Source organism: Jaculus jaculus, chromosome X, assembly GCF_020740685.1.
Source record: "Jaculus jaculus isolate mJacJac1 chromosome X, mJacJac1.mat.Y.cur, whole genome shotgun sequence".
In the NCBI taxonomy this organism is placed as follows: domain Eukaryota; kingdom Metazoa; phylum Chordata; class Mammalia; order Rodentia; family Dipodidae; genus Jaculus; species Jaculus jaculus.
This window is the reverse complement of record NC_059125.1, coordinates 46,233,878-46,254,531: the sequence shown is the minus strand read 5'-3', so window position 1 is coordinate 46,254,531 and position 20,654 is coordinate 46,233,878. Positions and strand designations below refer to the sequence as shown.

General features: G+C 38.3%; 1 pseudogene; it reads left to right on the top strand.

Moving 5' to 3' along the window:
* The first annotated feature begins 3,528 nt into the window (after positions 1-3,528).
* Positions 3,529-4,918, top strand: LOC101606020 (annotated as a pseudogene).
* The last annotated feature ends 15,736 nt before the right edge of the window (positions 4,919-20,654 follow it).

The window sequence follows — 20,654 nt, the reverse complement described above, 5'->3', positions numbered from 1 at the left end:
AGGGGAAAGACACAAGGTGATGGAGGGTGGGGTTTGAAAAGATAGGAGAAAAGAATTAGAAAACGAAATTTGAAATACAACACAATAAAACTCAATTCTTTGTATGCTAATAAAATAAACTTTAAAATATTTAAAATAAGTGACTTTTATTTTTTTCTTTGTTTATTTGAGAAGAGACAGACAAACAGAGAAAGAAAGAGGTGCACCAGGGCCTCCAGTCAGTGCAAATGAACTCCAGACACATGTGCCACCTTGTGCATCTGGCTTACGTGGGACCTGGGGAATCAAGCCTCAAACCGGAGTCCTTAGGCTTAACAGGTAAGTGCTTAACTGCTAAGCCATCTCTCCAGCCCTTAAGTGACATTTATCGAGTTCCTATTTTTTCATATAATCCTAATGACTATCTATTTTATAGATTAAAAGCTAGAGTACAGAGTGTTAAGTGGTTTTCCAAAGATCATAATTCTAGTAAGCAGCAGGGTAGGGATTTGAAAACACACTTTTCTTTCTCTAAATTCTATCCTTTGTATCAAGTTTTTTATTTCCTTTGGTATGAAATAGCAGAATATGAAAATAGCAGAATATGAGAAGTAGTGGAATATGATCAATTTGCAATATGTGCATATATTAAAGTTCTCAATAAAATTTTTAAAAATTGTAGGGATTGGAGAGATGGCTAAGCAGTTAAAGGTACTTGATTGTAAAACATAAAAAGAATAAATAAAAATCTGCTATTTTCCCAAGTTTATTCTCTATTAGCTTGTTTGCATCTTTTATAATTTCCTATGAGATCATTCATTTTTGATTGTAGCAGTTATTTGTGTATGACTTACCAACAAAGATTCTATCTTCAGTCCTAACATCTTCTCTGAGAATAAATACTAAACTCAGTTTCACCTATATTCTCACTGAACAATCAACATAGAAACGTTCTGTCACAGGATGTGAGGGGAGTTTTCCTTACTTGTCAAGGATCAAACAATTCACTAGCAGACTTGAGCTGGGCATACTTTAATTCATTTCTGATGTCTACCATGAGGTTGCATCAGATTCCACATTTAATGGTTCAGTCCTTAGGACTGCCCCCACCTTCAAGTGCTAGTCCCAGGACCCTGGTTGTATTACTTGTGCTTCTGACCCATTAGCTGTAATCAGGTTTCCCACAACCCCTTCTGAGGTTTAAATTATTTTGCTAGAGTGCTTATAATAGAATTCAGAACAATGGCCAGGCATGGGCGTGGTGGTGCACGCCTTTAATCCCAGCACTGGGGGGGGGGGGATAGGTAGGAGGATCACTGTGAGTTCAAGGCCACCCTGAGACTATATAGTTAATTCCAGGTCAGCCTGGACCAGAGTGAGATCCTACCTTGAAAAAAAAAAAAAGAATTCAGAACAATGATTTATATTTCTAGTTTATTATAAGAGATATTACAAAGGGTACAGATGAACACAGATGAAGACAGGCATAAGGTAAAGGGTGAGAGAAAGGTTCCCTCTCTGAGTGTGCTATCCTCTAAGAATCTCTGTGTTCAGCTGTCTGGAAGCTTATGGAACCTTGTCCTTGGAGTTTATAGAGGCTTTACTGCATAGGCACGATTGATTACATCATGGGTCATTGGTGATCAATTTAAACCTTAGCCCTTCTCCCCAAATCAGAGATTTCAGGATGAGATTGCACATTCCAACCCTATAATCTTGCCTTTTACTACAATTTTAGTTGTATGTACAGATAGATCACAATAGGACACATTTAAAGTTTTTTGAATATTAATATCAAAGATAAGGAACTGAGGGTTGACTACTATACAACAGAAAAAATAAGACTGCCAAACTTTTCTTAGTATATGACCATTCAACAAATCCATTCATATTTTATTTACCATTATAACACAACAATTATTAAAATTTATAATTTTATTTAATATACATAACAGCCATTAACATTTTGTGAATATTTCTACTAGTAACAATTGTTGCATATTCTATGTAATATTTTTACATAACTATTAATGTTTAGTACATATGTTATTGAATACTGCACATAAAACTTTTCAATGTTATTTTTGCTGACACAGTTATTGTAATAATATAGACCTAGTTCATTATTTGTATGAAATTGGTTGTATTAAATATTGATTGAATATAAAAGAATATTCATGAAGTCTGAAATATAATAAGCATCTTCATACGGTGAACATGCATGTGCACACCAGCCTACATAACAAATGGACCATACCATTGCCCTTTAAATTTGTAACATTTCCACTGTGAACTTACCATTTGACATTTTCTTGGTTTTCATTCTAATTGGCATATACGTTTGTATAGATAAACAATATATGGTTTTTTGCATGCTTTTGAAATTTATGTAAATCTATCACTGTGTATATCTTCTGGAACTTGCCTTTACTTCTCTACTCTATGTCCTTTTATCACAGAAATGTCATTAAAATGATCTCTTAATGCTTTAGAGTCTTCTATCCCATGAATACAATATAAATCTCTACTTATTTAGGTCTTATTCAATGTTTTTCAATATAGTTTATTGAAATCTTTTGCTAGATTTAGTCCTAGATACAAATTATTTTTGATGTTTTTCTAAATAGCCTTTAAAATAATATTCTAGCTGTTTGTTGTTACTAGATCGAAATGCAATTGATTTTTTTTTTTTTTTTTTTTTTGCTTGGATGAAACCATTTAAACAGTCTAGAAAATAGTAAGCAACACATTGCTTTTTGGATATGTTGTAATGGCTATAGTGAGATTCTGAAAATATGGTTAGGAAAAATGAATGCAAATGCAAGGACACTGGTGGTTGGAGAAGCAGAAGGAATGGAATCTAGGACAAATGCACAAAGAGGGCTTTACGAGTATGTATGGCATTTGCTTTCTTTTGAAGCAAAGCTGGCAACTGCGGTGGTTTGAATCAGATTTCCCCCAGAAACTTGTGTGTTTCGAATGCTTGATCCCCACTTCATGACAATTTGGGAGATGGAGTCTTGCTGGGGGAGGTATGCCTCTGAGGGTGAGTTTAAGGGTATTATAGCCAGCCAGTCCTCCTCCTCTTGCCAGAACTGGGCTCATTCTCCTGCTGCTGTTTTCCACCTGTTGTGGCAGAGGTGATGTCCAGCCTCTGCTTTCCCCTGCCATCATGAAGCTTCTTCTTGAGACTGCAAGCCAAAATAAAAAGCTTTCCTCCAATCAGCTGCCTTTGTTTGGGTGCTTTGTCCCAGCAAGGAGAGGGGAACTTTGGCTCCTTGTCCAGGGCTTGGCGCGGTCCTCTATGTGCCTCACCTCTCTTCCTTCCTTCCCGTCGCGCCAGATCCCTTTACTGAACTGCCTGCTTCCATTTCTCCAGTGCAATCAGAGCCTTTCGTGACCACCCTGTTTCCGTTTCTGTTACAGGATTAGAGCCCCTCTCTCGCCAGCTCCTCTTTGTCCTTGGGACTCTTTCACTTAACTCCCTATATAGGAGGAGCTTGGACAGGAAGGGGCATTTCTGTAAAACCTCCTGCTTGATTATCACGTATGACTGGAGCAAGAACCAGAAAGGCTGTTCCACCAAACTACAGGCCAATAAATGAAGACAGGAAAGGGAATGCACCCTGCCTTGTTCTTGCTGCCCAGCATGCCAGCGCTTCTTCTTTGAATTTGAAAGATGTGCTGACCATTCTGATCCCTAAAGAGCAGGCTAGAATTAAAGCCTTCAGGCAGCAACATGGCAAGACAGTGGTGGGACAATTCACCGTGGACATGATGTATGGTGGCATGAGAGGCATTAAGGGACTGGTATATGAAACTTCAGTTCTTGATCCTGATGAGGGCATCCATTTCCATGGCCACAGTATACCTGAATATCAGAAACTGCTGCCCAAGGCTAAGGGTGGGGAAGAACCCATGCCTGAAGGTTTATTTTGGCTGCTGGTAACTGGACAGTTACCAACAGAGCAGCAGGTATCTTGGCTTTCACAGGAGTGGGGAAAAGAGCAGCTCTGCCTTCTCATGTGGTCACCATGCTGGACAACTTTCATAACAACCTACACCCCACATCTCAGCTCAATGCAGCCATTACAGCCCTCAGCAATGAAAGTAACTTTGACTGGGAATATGCTGAGGGAATCCACCAAACCAAGTACTCAGAGCTGATTTATGAAGACTGTATAGACCTGGTTGCCAAGCCTCCATGTCTTGCAGCTACAATCTACAGGAATCTTTACTGGGAAGGCAGCAGTATTGGGGCCATTGACTCAAAGTTGGACTGGCCCCACAGTTTCACCAACATACAGGCTATACAGATGCCCAGGTAAGTGAGCTCATGCATTTGTACCTCACCATGAAAGTGGCAAAGTGCCCATGCCAACTACTTGGTGGGCTAGTGCCCTTTCAGACCCTTACCTTTCCTTTGCAGCAGCTATGAATTGGCTATCAGGGCCTCTGCATGGACTTGTAAATCAGGAATTATTTGTCTGGCTAGTACAACTACAGAAGAAAGTTGGTAAAGATGTGTCAGATGAAAAATTCTGAGACCACCTCTGGAAAACACTCAATTCAGGATGGGTTATCCCAGGCTATGGTCATGCAGTACTAAGGAAGACAGATCTATGGTATTCATGTCAGCGGGAGTTTGCTCTGAAACACCTGCCTAATGACCCCCTGTTTAAGCTGGTTGCTCAACTTTATAAGACTGTGCCCAGTATCCTATTAGAGCAAGAACCCTTGGCCCAATGTAGATGCTCACAGTGGAGTCCTGCTCCAGTACCATGGCATGATGCAGGTGAATTACTATATAGTTTTGTTTGGGGTGCCACGGGCACTGGGTGTGCTGGCACAACTCATCTGGAGCTGAGCCCTGGGCTTGCCTCTAGAAAAGCCCAACTCCATGAGCACGGATGGTCTGCTGAAGTCTGAGGACTCATAAGTCAGGGTAAAATGGGATTTGGGAGAGAGACTGACTACACGAAAAGGAGAAAATTCAAAAGTAAAATATACCTTTTTGTTTCAGGGGGCCTTTAAAGACTTAAGATAAAATTGTATCTGAGGCACTGCAAAAGTTTGAAGTTAAAATACAAATGAAGACTTTCAAAGATGAGAAGTGACCCCCTTCTTCTCTCACCAGCTCTCTTCCCCTGCCTGGAATGAACTGCAGAATGACCAGGACTAGGGCATGTACTATGGTTTAGATTTGGCCACCCCGTCTCTAGAGTGAGTCCGGCTCCTCTATCCATAGGTTCAAGCAGGTTCCAGAGAAGCTGTTGTCACACTGAACACTCTGTGTATCCCTCCAGACCAGTATACCAGGACTGCGCCCCCTGTTCCCACAGGAGTTGTTGCAGTCCGGTTCGCATTGCTGGTAGAAATCACCCAACCAAGAGCAGCTTCTAGGAAAAAGAGATTTATTTTGGCTTACAGGCTTGAGGGGAAGCTCCACGATGCCAGGGGAAAACGATGGCATGAGCAGAGGGTGGACATCACCTTCTGGCCAGCATAAGATAGACCACAGCAACAGGAGGGTGTGCCAAACACTGGCATGGGGAAACTGGTTATAAAGCCCATAAGCCCGCCCCCAACAATACACTCCCTCCAGGAGGCATTAATTCCCAAATATCCATCAGCTGGGAACCTAGCATTCACAACACCTAAGTTTATGGGGGACACCTGAATCAAACCACCACATTCCGCCCCTGACCCCCATAAACTGATATCCATACATGATGTAAAATACAATGCATTCAGTCTGACATTAAAAGTCCCCACAGTTTTTATCAATCCCAGTGATGTTCATACATCCCCATAGTTCAAGATCTTTTAACTGAGCCATAATCCCAAAATATAACCTCAAAAAACCCATAATGGCACAGAATAAATATTCACACTGCAATAGATGGCATTGGGCATAGCAAAGAAACATTCAACCAATACAAGATTTAAAACAACCAGGGCAAACATCAAACTCTGTAGCTTCAAGTCCAGCAACTCCAAGTCCGATAATTCTAACCAGCAACAAGTCTCTGGCATTCCAATTCCGCCCCTCCAGCTAGGCTACTCACAGTCCTGGAAAACTTCATCGGGGCTGGCAGCTCCTCGGCAGCCATCTCATGGTCCCGGCATCTCCACTGGGTCTCCACTGCAAGCCATGGTTCATCCTCATGGCCCCATGGGGTCTCTATGCAGGCAATAGCAAACCTGCTTCACACTGCCCATGGCCATTTCCAAACCACCAGACCGTGTTGCAAACTCAATGATCTTCTTTCCAGCATTTCTTATACTCCACGATACCAGGTAGGGTGCCAATTTGTTAATCTAGGGGGGAATAAAGCAGACTTTGAAGAACAGGACACTCCTTGAGCACTCAGGCCCCTTCAAAAGAGTCTACATTCTTCTTGCTGCCCCAGCGCAGGTCAGCTAGCCCATAGGTTGTAATCTCTCAGTTGCAGCTCAACAGGCAACGGTTCACCCAAAGATTTTTCTTTCTGTGCCATATCCCTCTGCACACACCAGTTCATTTCTACGCAAAGCAACCCTGCACAACTTCTCAGGACACAGGCATTACAGCAAGCTTTTCATACAAACTGCTAGCCCAGTTCAGGCAAAGCTCTTTCTCACCCTCATAAGCCAAACCTCACAGCCCATAGTTCTTACTGCATTCAGGTCTTGCAGCTCAGACCAGAACAGTCCATCAAGCTGTACTTACAGCATTGCAAGGCATCTCTTAGGCCAAGATTTCAACTCCTTCCACATTCCTCTTGAAAATCAGCTCCAAAAGGCCAAAGCCACATAGTCAGGTGTCTAGCAGCAATCCCACTCCTCGGTACCACTTTTCTGTTGCAGTCCAGTTCGCATTGCTGGTAGACATCACCCAACCAAGAGCAGCTTCTGGGAAAAAGAGATTTATTTTGGCTTACAGGCTCGAGGGGAAGCTCCACGATGGCAGGGGAAAACGATGGCATGAGCAGAGGGTGGACATCACCCCCTGGCCAACAGAAGGTGGACCATAGCAACAGGAGGGTGTGCCAAACACTGGCATGGGGAAACCGGCTATAAAGCCCATAAGCCCGCCCCCAACAAAACACTCCCTCCTGGAGGCGTTAATTCCCAAATATCCATCAGCTGGGAACCTAGCATTCACAACACCTAAGTTTATGGGGGACACCTGAATCAAACCACCACAGGAGTCATGTTGGGTTGTCAGTTCTGTCAATCCCCATGGCCCTCTAACATGCACAGAAGCACCTCCTAGCAAGACCTGTTGGTTAGAAAGGCATGCTTTGGCAATTTTTTTATGCTACCAGGTTTCTTTTTGAACAGAGAAGTGATTCAAAATTGCATATGGACCCCTTTGAGTGTCAGATGGTACTAGGGCTGGGGACATTTAAAATAGTAAACCTCCCATTTTCATCTCATACTAGGAAAACAAAAGCTCTTATTTATCGATGTCTTTCCCTTGCCTCCTCTGTAAGAGGTCACAGTACAGTGCTTATTTTAGCAACCCAATTTGTACAGATTTGCAGTGACTTGTAATTCTCTACTGCCTTTTATTGGAGAAAGCATTGAAGTATGCTCCTGCCTGTGGCCCTCCTTCTCCCAAGTCTTGCCTGTGTTAGTATATTGTCGAACCCAAACCTCAGAATCATGATGTTGAGATGGCACACTATAAACCCCTGGGTAATTGTTAAGTCATGAGGTGGACTTCAGGTTATTGTTACAAAATGAAAAACATTTTTTTAATTAACAATGAAAACAAAAAAAGGTAGCTTCAACAGCAACATATTAAGATTTGTAAAGGCTTCACGACAATTATGTGAATATTTTTTTATGATTCTTTGTGCCGTTTTAAAATAGGTCATAATTTTAAAAGAAAATACACAGTGTTAATTATGTGCTTAAGATAAATCACTTTTATGATGAATTTTCTCAGAATCCATTAATTCTAAACTGGATATTGCAAATTGGGGGCTGGGTGCCAAATCTGAACTTCAGATATAATTATTGTTTTGTGGTCTATAATTCAAAACAATGGATCAGCAAACACCATTGATTTTACATTAGAATCTAGACTTATGAATTCATTTAAAAGATTAGAAAATTTTGGCTGAAGATGTACCTCAGAGGTAAAGTGCTTGCCTAATTTAAGAGGCTCTGGGTTTGATTTTTTTTTAATTTTTTTATTTAAATTTTATTTTTTATTTAATTATTTTAGAGTGACAGAGAGGAGAGAGAGAGAAAGTGAGAGAGAGAGAGAGAGAGAGAGAGAGAGTGTGTGTGTGAGAGAGAGAGAGAGAGAGAGAGAGAGAGTGTGTGTGTGTGTGTGAGAGAGAGAGAGAGAGAGAGAGAGAGAGAGAGAGAGAGAGAATGTGTGTGCCAGGGCCTCCAGCCTCTGCAAACGAACTCCAGATGCATGCACCCCCTTGTGCATCTGGCTAACGTGGGTCCTGGGGAATAGAGCCTCGAACTGGGGTCCTTAGGCTTCACAGGCAAGCGCTTAACCACTAAGCCATCTCTCCAGCCCTCTGGGCTTGATTTTAAACATTGCAAAATATCCCAAAATTAGAATATCTGACATTGGCAGAGTTCTATGTCATGATAGTTTTTTAGATATGAGTAAGAGTAAGCAATAGATGCCTGTTTGGCTTTTGACTGTTTATTATGACATCTTTCAAAGATTTTCAAAGATAGAAGAGAATAGAAAATTCTTGGATACCCATCAAGGAAATACAACAGTTATTGATTCATGATAAATTTCTTAAATTGAAAATATTGTTAAAATGTAGTTATTTATTTAATTAGGTACTAGGGATGAAACTGGGGGCTCTCTCATGCTAAGTATGTACTGTACCATTAAGCTATACCTCAAAAATACTTATTTTTATGGGGCTGATAATGAAATCCAAAGCCTCATATATGCTAGGTTAGTACTCTACCATTAAGCCAAATGCTATCCCCAAACTTTATTTCATACTCAACAAATAATAATTATGTGCATTTATTGTGGAAAACATGATGTTTTGAAATACTTATACATTGTATAATGGCTAAATAGAACCAATTAACATATTCATTGCCTCACAGGGGTTTTTTTGTGGCGAGAATAGGTGCTGCAGTTACTTTCTCATTGCTGAGACAAAATAACTAACCAGAAACAGCTTATTGGAGAAAAGCCTTTATTTGTGCACTAAAGTTTCAAGAAGTTTCATCATGGCAGGAAAAGCATGGCACAAAAAGGAATCTGGCTCACATCTTGCCATGTGTCCAGGTGGAAGTAGTCTAACTATTGGGCTTGGAGCTGAGTTAATAAACCTCAAGGTCCACTCCAGTGATACACATCAACCAGTCCACCTCCGAAATGCTCCACTAACTGAGTATTGAGTATGAGGCTTAATCACTAGCACAAGGGGCTATGGGGGGACACTACATTCAGACCACCACAACAGTCAACACCTATAAACTCACCAGTTATCTAGAACACATTGTTAGTAATTATAGTCACAAAGTACAACAGAGGTCTTGACCTTGTTCCTAATTGAAATTGTTTTGATCATCTTCTCCCCAGGCCCTGATAGAATTAAAGTCTCTGGCTCTACAAATTCAACTGTTATAGATTCCATATGTAAGTAATTACATATGCTACATATAGTTCTGTGTTGTTCTATTCCACTTAATGTCCTTTAGGTTCATACATGCTGTTATTAATGACAGGACCTTATTGTTTGTAAAGACTGATTATATATATGTATGTATATGTGTGTGTGTATCTATCTTCCCCTCTTCTCCTCCCTTTCCTACCATATGATCCAGAAATCCCACTTTTGAGTTTATCATCCAAAAAATGAAATTGGAAATCAGTAATTTGACAATACCCTTGCATGTCCATACTCATTGAAAAATTGTTTACAATGGACAAAATGTGGAATAAAGCTGAATATCCATCACTGGATAAAGAACACTTATATGTTGGCTGGGGATGTAGCTTATTAGTAGAGTGCTTACCTAGCATTTCATTGTTTTTAAACAGTGCTGCTGAATAGTATTCTCTTTTTTGTATATATACATATTTAGGTATATATTCATACAACTGTCCCCTCCTCTTTCATTCCTTTCCTTTCCTTCCTTCACCCTCTGCTCAATAAAGGGCCTTATATATATGGTAGGGTTCAGGTAGAGGTTTTCGACTAGATGATGATCAAGGTACTAATTTACATTCCTGCAAAAGTGTACAAAGATTCTTTTTTTTCTTTATCTACTCAATAACACTCATTTTGTAAATTATGTTTTTGATAATAGCCATTATGATACATCAAAGTAATGTCTCATTATGGCTTGAATTTGCATTTCTGTGATGATTAGGGATACTAAGTATGTTTTCATGTGCTTGTTGGACATTTATATATTTTATTTTAAGAACTGTTTTGCAAATGCAAATCTATTGCTAATATTTTAGTTAGATTGTTTTGTTGCTGATGAATTGAATCCCTTACATATATATTACACACACACACACACACACACACACACACACATATATATATGGTTTATACAATATTTTTCTACTCCATTTGTTGTTGCCTTTTCATTATGTTGATTGTTTGCTTATTTACTTATTTATTTGTATGGGAGAGGGTATGTGCATGTCATGGAATGCATATAGAGGTCTGAGGACAACCTTGAGTTGTCTGTGCTACATTTTCTATGAGACAGTCTCGTATGGACACAAATGAATGTAGTCACTAAGCTTCCGAATGCTCCTGGCTCTGCCTCCCATTATCATAGGATTCTGGGATCACAGACACATGCGTCACTTTGTATCAGACTTTATGTGGGTACTGAAAGGATTGAACCAAACTGGCAGGCTTTGCACGTTTAACTGCTGAGCCTTCTCCCCAGTGAGATTGTATTCTTATTTTATTTTTTTATTTATTTGAGACAGAAAATAGACAGAGAGTCAGTATAGGAGCACCAGGCCCTCTTGCCACCACAAACGAAATCCAGATGCATGCACCACTTTGTGAATCTGGCTTTATGTGGGTACTGGGGAATTGAACAGAGCCATCAGGCTTTGCAAGCAAATGCCTTTAATTGCTGAGCCATCTCTTCAGCCCAGATTGTTTTCTTTTGTACTCTGATTTCATGGGTCAATCTTGTTATATCTATTTTCTCCCTTTTCTACATTCCGGGATTATTTTGAAGTAAATTACAGACCTGTACAATTTCTTAATAATATTTTGCTATTCATCTCTAAAAAATCAGGGACTTTTAGAAGCATAGCCACAATATTATTGTCATACTTAAAACAATCAACAACAGTTTCTTAACATGATTATATATCTCATATTTTCAAATTTATATTTTCCCTTATTTCTCATCTTTATTTTACAATCTGATGGCCTAAGACTGCCTGAGTTTGATTCCTTAGCACCCACATAAAACGCTAGGTATGACCACGCATGTCTATAGCCCCAGTTTTAAATAAAGCAGAGATAAAAAAAAATTGCTGGGCTTTTCTGGTCAACTAGTCTGACTAAAAACAGCTCTTCTAAGTTCAAAGAGAGACTAAATCTCAAGGAAGAAATGCAGAAGAACATTCTGGTCAACTAGTCTGACTAAAAACAGCTCTTCTAAGTTCAAAGAGAGACTAAATCTCAAGGAAGAAATGCAGAAGAACAATAGAAGTCATTTAAGGTCTTCCTCTGGTGTCTGCTCAAGTGAACACAGGCTGTATGCATCTCCACATACACATATACATGTGTTCATGCATTATACATACACACCTATGGAAAAACAAACAAAAACACTGCTAGTTAAGTTTAGACAAATAATGTCCAACAAAATATCCTGTGTTAACCAAACTGTTAATTATGGTATTCTACAAATTGCCACTATTGGGGGGATGAAGTATCTTCTGTCTGTTGCTAGAGATGAAACCCAAGGCATTGAACTGTACCCTAGCTTCAAGAAGTCTCCTCTATTCCTAGTTTATTGAGTGATTTTGTTAAAAAAAGAAGAAGAAGAACTAGTGTTGAATTTGGTCACATGCTTTTGCTGTCAGTGCTGAGGTGTTCTTCATCCTGGGGCTTCTTAACGTTTCTCAGTCAGGACACCATTGCTCATGAAATTTTTATGTAAGTGGCCTTGAGTACATATGCATGTAAAATAGATATACGAGACAAATATTTACTGATAGTAAATCATAAAGAAGTTTCATCGAGAACACATTTTTGGTTTATATATAATTTTAGCATTTATTAAAGATGGAAACAAATTTACATATTAATGTAATGAATTTATCTATTTTTACATAACAAATTAAATCTTGGTTGATTTTTTGTTGTTGTTGTTGTTTTTTCAAGGTAGGGTCAAACTCTAGCCCAGGCTGACCTGGAATTAGCTAGGTAGTCTCAAGCCTTCCAAGTGCTGGGATTAAAGCTGTGTGTCATCATGTCTGGTTTGGGCTGAATATTTGATACTATAAGGCACAGAACATCTTTAATATTTTTCAGAGTTAATATTTTGATTTTATAATCCTTAATACTAAGAATGTCTCTTCATAAATACATAGTACAGAATGGCAGAAGATGTTTAGGGCCACTTCAGAAGTTGTTAGAGGCCTGTAGAGATGGCTTAGCAGTTAAGGCACTTGCTTGCAAAGCCAGAGGACCCAGGTTTGATTCCCCAGGACCCACGTAAATTAGATGCTCAAGGTAGCACATGTATCTGGAGTTCAATCACAGTGGCTAGAGGCCCTGGCACACCCATTCTCCATCTCTCTTTCTCTTATTCTTTCTGTCTCTTTCAAATAAATAAGAATAGTAAATTTTACAAAAGAAGTTGTTAGAAATTCTGTCCTAATTCCTAAGAAAACTTCATTTAATCATTTTTTTCAATGAAACTAAAGTTAGCAACTCAAACAGCATTGTGTGTGTGTGTGTGTGTGTGTGTGTGTGTTTGTGTGTGTGTTTGTAATATGCGATGTTGTGTTTGTTGGGGTGTGAGGGTGGTATATGCATATGTATGTGCAGATGCCTTCTCAGGGTCATAGAGGCCAGAGGAAAATGTCAGGTGTCTTTCCCTTATTTCGTGTTCAGTATTTCTTTGAAGCATAGTGTCTTTCTCTGCAGTCAAATGCTCTACCACTGAGCTATACCCCCAAAATATCTTTCTCTGAACATGGAACTGCAATTTGTAAAAGTCCCAGTGATACCCACAGAACTATAGTTACAGATGTGCATGGCCACACCTATTTGTCAAACAGCACTATTTAAAAATCAAATATTCTAACATAATACACTCCAAACATATAATTTTTATATACATGTGTAGAAATGATGGCTTAAAAGTCTGTTTTCTTTACGTAAGCCATTATGTTTCCATAAGAACAGAAAATTTGTATGTATGGTAGAAACACTGCAATTCAGAGTATTCAATAATCCCTCATCTGAGCCAAGTATTGGCTGCTATTGAGTGGTGGGACAGCATGCACAGTGTAGTGTACATGCTGTGTGTTCAGAACCAAGGCTACAGTGAGGTCACATGATGCAACAGGGGTGATCATTGCCAGAAGCATGTCAGATTCAACACACACTGGTTTTTGAATTTTTGGTCATTTCATGTTCAGAAACCCCTTATAATTTCCACGTTTTTGCAACCCCCACATTCAGTTAATATGCTATAATATGTCATTGGCTTTTCAGATGCTAGCACAACTTTGAATTTTTGGAATAAATCCTTCTTGGTTTTTACATACAATCCATTTTACATGTTGTTGGATTTGGTTCGTCAGTGTTTATTAATGATTTCTGTATCTTTCCCACTGTAGCTAGGCATGCAATCTGGGGTTTTCTGCATGCCAAGCAAGTGCTCTACCACTGTGATATGCTTCAGTCCCCTATTTCTGTGTCTTTTTTTTTTTTTGGTAAGACATTCTGTTTTCTTTTCTGGTAATGCTTTCATCTGGTTTTAGTGTCAGAGAAAAATACTGGCCTAGCAGGATGAGTTAGGAAGTGTTCCTTCCTCTCCATTTTTTTTTTTTTGAAGAGTTTGTGAAGAAGTGGTGTTAATTCTTTAAATGCTCAAAATATGGACTTTAAATGTGGCTATAACACATGTAATGACACAGTAATGAACAAAAGTGTTGCCTTCAGGAACTGAGAACAATACAGTGGTATTTATGAGAACATTAAGACAGATGGGAATTGGAAGACATGGTTTCCCTGGAGGACAAAAGCTAGTAGAGAATTTCTGTCAAGGGCACTCCCTCCTGCTGCCAAAGGCTTGCAGGATGACCTCATTCCTCAAAAGAAATTCTCTAGTTGAGCAAATATTTCCTTGCTCCTAGGCCAGTTATAGCTTGCTCAGAAGTATTAGTTTTGATGACCTACCTTGCACTTTTTTCATCCATAGGTGTGTAACACACTCATTGAACATCAATAACAGTGTTGCCCAGCACTGGTCATGACATTCCTCAAGGTGTCTACAGTTATTTCAGGAGGTGTCTTGTAATTTTCCAAATTAATTCACTTTAAATTTATTTTAGAGATGAGCTATATGCCATTTTGAATTTTCCTTTATGGTACATGAGTCTGGGAGACAGAATGGGACAATATTTTTTTATTTTTATATATATATATATTTAATTTTTATTAACATTTTCCATGATTATAAAATATATCCCATGGTAATTCCCTCCCTCCCCACCCCCACACTTTCCCGTTTGAACAGAATTGGACAATATTTATCATGGAAGGAAATAAAAGAAAGCAGTTATAAGTTCCAATTTACAAAAGATTGAGAATCATGATGGGATGTCGAGAAGTGATCGAGCACTTGCCTAGCAATGATCTTCTGACTGGGGGCTGGCAAGAGTGTCACTCTATCCTAATAACTGATTAATTTCAATGTGCATAAAAAGGTCATGGCTCATCAGAATAGATGTTCAATAAATTCTGGGTAAATGAAAAAGTACTGGATCAATAACTTTGTGCATACATACAGAGGAGCAGACAGCATGTTGAGAATATCCATAGAACTATTCACAAAGGTGGAGATAAAAATATGCCCAAACTATATCCAAAGGACTCATCTCATTTCCTTAGAAGTACGTGCTCAACCATGTTTATTGCTGCTCAATTTATAATAGCTGGGAAATGGAACCAGCCTAGATGTCCCTCAACTGATGAGTGGATAATGAAGATGTGGCACATTTATACAATGGAGTTCTACTCAGTGGTAAAGAAAAATGAAGTTATGAAATTTGCAGGAAAATGCATGGACCTGGAAAGTATTATACTTAGTGAGGTTACCCAGGCCCAGAAAGCCAAGTGCCACATGTTCTCTCTCATATGTGGATCCTAGCTACAGATGATTGGGCTTCTGCGTGAGAAGGAAAATACTTAGTAGCAGAGGCCAGTAAGTTAAAAAGGAGACATAAAGGGTAGAGAAAGGAAGGGAGGAGGATACTTAATAGGTTGATATTGTATATATGTAATTACAATGATTGTAATGAGGAGGTAAGATGATGGAGAATGGAATTTCAAATGGGAAAGTGTGGGGGTGGGGAGGGAGGGAATTACCATGGGATATATTTTATAATCATGGAAAATGTTAATAAAAATTTAAAAAAAATAAACAAAAAAATTTAAAAAAATGCCCAAACGAGGTAGCAGGTGGGAATATGCAAGGCGATAGATTTCTGCGTGTGTGGCAATCTTAGGTTCTAGATTTTTAAAAATTTGTTTCATATTTCTATTTCTTTAAGACCATCTTTCTTATTAGAACTGTTTTGGGGGTGATAGACAATATCCTCACTGTGGAAGGCACAGGCCTGTGTGTGTAGAGTAGCTGTGACTTGTACAGTGGGCAGTTCATGCAAGCTCTTAAATACTGGAGAATACTCTACATGGAATGAGAAATTGTGAGTCTCAGCTCTACTGAGTTGCTTCATGAGTGGGGTCACCATAAACATTAATAAATGTGTGAGAAAATCCACCACGAAGGAAATTAAGGCAATTTAAGAAAGAGAAGTGATGCTGAATGAACCTAAGAATTATTTAAGAACTAAAGATTGTTCCTCAATATCCAAGAATTCAACCTACTGAATCAAAAACAATTTACATCCACATTGAACACTAATAGACTTTTATCATTGCCATTATCCCTTATACAATACAGTATAACTCTTTAAAACTTTTTTTTTTTTGTAATTGACACATAATAATCCTATGTATTCATGGAACAACACATGATATTTCAGTACATATATCAAATTGTACTAATCAGATCAGGGTAATTGCCATAGCAACCACATTAGACAGTCATCATTTCTTTGTGTTGGGAACATGCAGAATCATCTCTACCAACTTGTATGAAATATCTAAATACTGTAAACCATAATAATCCTACTCTATTGTTGAATTTTAAGGAGTGTAAGAGTTAGTTAAGTAACATTTATATTGTATTAGGTATCATAGATAAGCTAAAGATGATTCAAAGTTATAGGAGGATGTGGTAAGTTCGATGTAAGTACTATGGCATTTTGTCTAAGAAACTTGAGCAGCTATAGATTTTGGTTTCCATAAATGGTCTTCCATAGATGGATATTGAGGGAAGAGTGTATGTTAAAAGTGAATAAGTAATAAAATATTTTTTAAAGGGCTGGGGAGATGGCTTTTCAGTTAAGGCACTTGCCTGCAAAGCCAAAGGACCTAGGATCAATTCCCCAGGGCCCATGTAACCTAGATGCACAAAGTGGCATATGTGTCTGGAGTTTGTTTGCAGTGGCTAGAGGCCCTGGTGTGCCCATTCTCACTCTATCTGTCTCTCTCTGCTTCATTATGTCTCTCAAATAAATAAATAATAAATAATAAGTAATTAAGGAGGTGAAATTTGGGGCTTTGGGAATAGTTCAGTGGTAAGGCACATGCTTAGCATGTACAAGGCCCTGGGTTCCATTCCCAGCACTGGCAGTGTGCAGGGTAGGAAGGAGACTTATAATAATCAAATGAAATTCTAAGAGAATAGTGTTTTAAAAAATAAAAAGAATATATGAGACTTCTATAAAATATACCTACTGAAACAAAACTTTCAATGTATGAGATATAAACATTTAAATAGAAAGTTAAAGGCTGGGGCTTCTGCATAGTGTTAGTGTATGTACATAGTGTTGTGCTTAGTATGTACTTGGTATTGGAGTATGCACAGTATGTACAAAGTTGTGGGCATCATCTGCATTCCAACAAAAATGAGAAAAAACACAAAAAGAATTTTAAAATATTTGGTAGAGGATGTTCATATATTCTATCTTGTTAAAAGTTTTAAGTTCACAGACAAACACTAGGACAAGCAACCATTTTTTATTTATTTTTAGTGTTAAGGAGAACCCAGGGCCTGAGATATGCTAGATATGTTTTACTATTGACCTATCCTCTCATCCCTTAGCTATCATTATAAAGCAGAAGTGATAGATACTGGGGCATACAGATAGAAACACAGGCTAGTGGAAGATGTTCAGTACAAAGGAGATTAAATGGCAGACATAAATAAGGACAGAAAGTGAACAACATAGTGAGTTTTTACATTTTTTGATCTACAAATAACCTAATAGAGAATCTACTTTCCTTCATGCCCACACATGGAGTAGATACAAAAGTTGACCAAATATTATATCATAAAGAAAATAATAGTACGTTCTATACTTTTCTTGACATAATGCAATTAAGCTAGAATTAAAACTAAAATGTAAACCCTAAACCTGTCTTCCCACTGAAAGTTAAAAATCTACTAAATACTACTCAGTTAAAAAGCAAATGAAATATAAAGAAACAAAGAAGTAATGAAAGAACTAAATATCAGAGACTGCTGTATACATGTAGTGATAGTAGGAAAATTCAGAGTCTTAAAAACTTCTATTGGTAAAATGAACAAAACTTTTTGAATTGTGTTAACCTAAAAAGTAAGAAAAGTAGGCCTGGATAGATGGCTCAGCAGTTAAGGTGCTTACCTACAGAGCCTGAAAACCAGAGTAATTCCCCAGTGCCCACATAAAGCCAAATGCACAGTGTGACACATGCATCTGGGGTCCATTTGAAACAGCTGGAGGTCCTGGCACACACATTCTCTTTGTCTCTCTTCTATCTCTCTGTGCTTGCAAATAAGTAAATATTTTAACAATAAAAAGGTAAGAAAGGTGTAAGTGTCAAAAGAAAGCAGAAAAAACAAATAATAATAAAGGGAAAAAACAGAAAGGTAGTAAAGATTTATAATAGAAAATAATAGGTCATGGGGGAGGGGAGGGAATTATCATGATTTATTGTCTGTAAGTATAGAAGTTGTCAAGTAAAAAACAGAAAATAATAGGTCAAATTAATAAAAGAAAGTTTTGGTTCTCTGAAACAATATGAATTGCCTGCCAAATTAACTAAATCAAAACAGGAGAACACTGATCAGGCAAAATAAGAGAAAGAAATAATGTGGAATAGGAATTAGAGTGAATGAACCAAATTGGTTTTCAAATGAATAACACAATCATTCAAAACAGAGGGTGGAAAACAAATCTATGTCATTTTGACTATGTGCATTGAGACTAAAGGAAAAAAAAAAATCCCTCTATACAAATAGGAAACCCCAGAGAGGTTTGGTTTTCACAGACATCTAAGTTAGTTGCTTTTTATTTCTGCTGGTGCTGGGACAGAACCCAGAGCCCCTTGCATGCTAAGATTAGATAATAAAGCCACATAACAACTAAGACAGTTATGATGTTGGATCAGATTCTGAATGAAAGGACATTATTGGAACAACTGAAAACATTAAATTTTAGATAAGCAAATAGTATTACTACTAATTTTCCAATTTTTACTAATGTCTTTGTTCTTTGGAGATAACATGAAAGTATTTAAGGACAAAGGAGCATAATGTCTGCAAATTTATAACAGAAAAATCTATATATGGAAAGAATGATGAAACAAATGTGGTAAAAGACAAAATGATTGTGGAATCTGGATGAAGGATTAAATAATAGTTATGCTCTCTCTCTCTCTCTCTCTCTCTCTCTCTCTCTCTCTCTGTGTGTGTGTGTGTGTGTGTGTGTGTGTGTGTTTTGCTGAGAAGTTAGCCTAGAGTTTTGTGCATGTTAGGCAAGTACTACCATTGAGCCACTTTCTCAGCTCCCCATTTTTAAACATTTCAATTTAATTTTGTTTTTATTTTGAGATAGTAGTGTAGGTTGTGCTTGAGCTCAATCTATAGTTCAGGCAAATTATTTCAGTTTAGAAATTAACAAAAAAGAAGTATTTGAAAATGTTTGTGAAAACATTTAGGAGAAGGGTGCACACACACACACACACATCTGTGGTCCTAGCACGGGAAGATCAGTAATTTGCCAGTGTGAGTACAGCTTGGTCTACATGATGAGACCCTGTCTCAAAAACAACAGAATAGAACAAAACCCCAGAGAAAACCAATAAAAAGTGCTCCAGGTAATTATTGTTGATAACTTGGGCACTATTGTGAAAGCAACTTAATTGTTTCCAATAGAATACAGGAGATGAATAAACAAATTTGCGTTGTAATCACACATGCATTATAGATTAATGAACTCTGATCTACATGTGTCAACATGTGACAATCTCAAAATTAAACCATAGGAGGAAAGAGCAGATGGCAGGAACTATAGGATGTAACTCATTGATAGAGTGCATTGGGGTGGGGGATGTTTGAACATCAACCCACACAGGGGTAAAAAAAAATAAAGTATAGAAACAGAAAACAATGATGAACAATCTCTGTTCTGAAAGATTTTTCAGGCATTTAAATAAAAGTCAAATAAACACAAGATTACCATGTAGGAGGAAGAAAGCAATTAGTATGGATAGCTAATATGGAAAGAGGAAGTGGGAGGGATCAGGAGGAATATTCATTCTCCAGAAATGGGAACATTTCATGGCTTTCTCTCATACTGAACCAAGTCTTAAAAGACAAGAGAGGGTGACCCAGCTGCAAGTTAGGAAGGAGAAGGATGTTTCTAGACCATAATGTTATTTGCAAAATTCCAGAGCTTTCTTGGAGCTGGAGCCTCTATAGGTGGGGTTGGGAGTGGGAGGGTGCAGGTAGGCGATAATGGTTGGTTTCCCCTTGACAAGGGCTCTAGACCTAGCTAAAGAATTCGACTGCTTGAAGGCCAGGGAAAGCAGAAGAGCAATACTTGCATTTTGAATTTCACAAACTAAAGCTCTGGAGGCCAGATCATTTATTAATATTTTGCATGCAGAGAGAGGTAGGAGAGAGAGAGAATGGGCATGCCATGGCCTCAAGCCACTGCAAAAGAACTCCATATGCACGTGCCACTTTGTGCATCTGGCTTTATATGGGTACTGGGGAATTTAACCAGGTTCATTAGGCTTTGCAGACAAGCGCCTTAACCACTGTGACATCTCTGCAGTTCTTTTTTGAAGGAAAAGAAGAAGACAAGAAATAATGGAGTCTCAACAGAAAAAGCAGAAGGAGTAACAGAGATAGCAGGGTTCAGGTCAGTAGGCAATCAGTTGTAGATGTGGGAAGAGGAATGAGGTTTATTGTCTAGACATTTGGATGTGGATGATGCAGTGTTAAGGGTGATTAGTATTTGTCTTTAATTTTGTTTGAGGCAGGGTCTCACACTGTAGCCCAGGCTG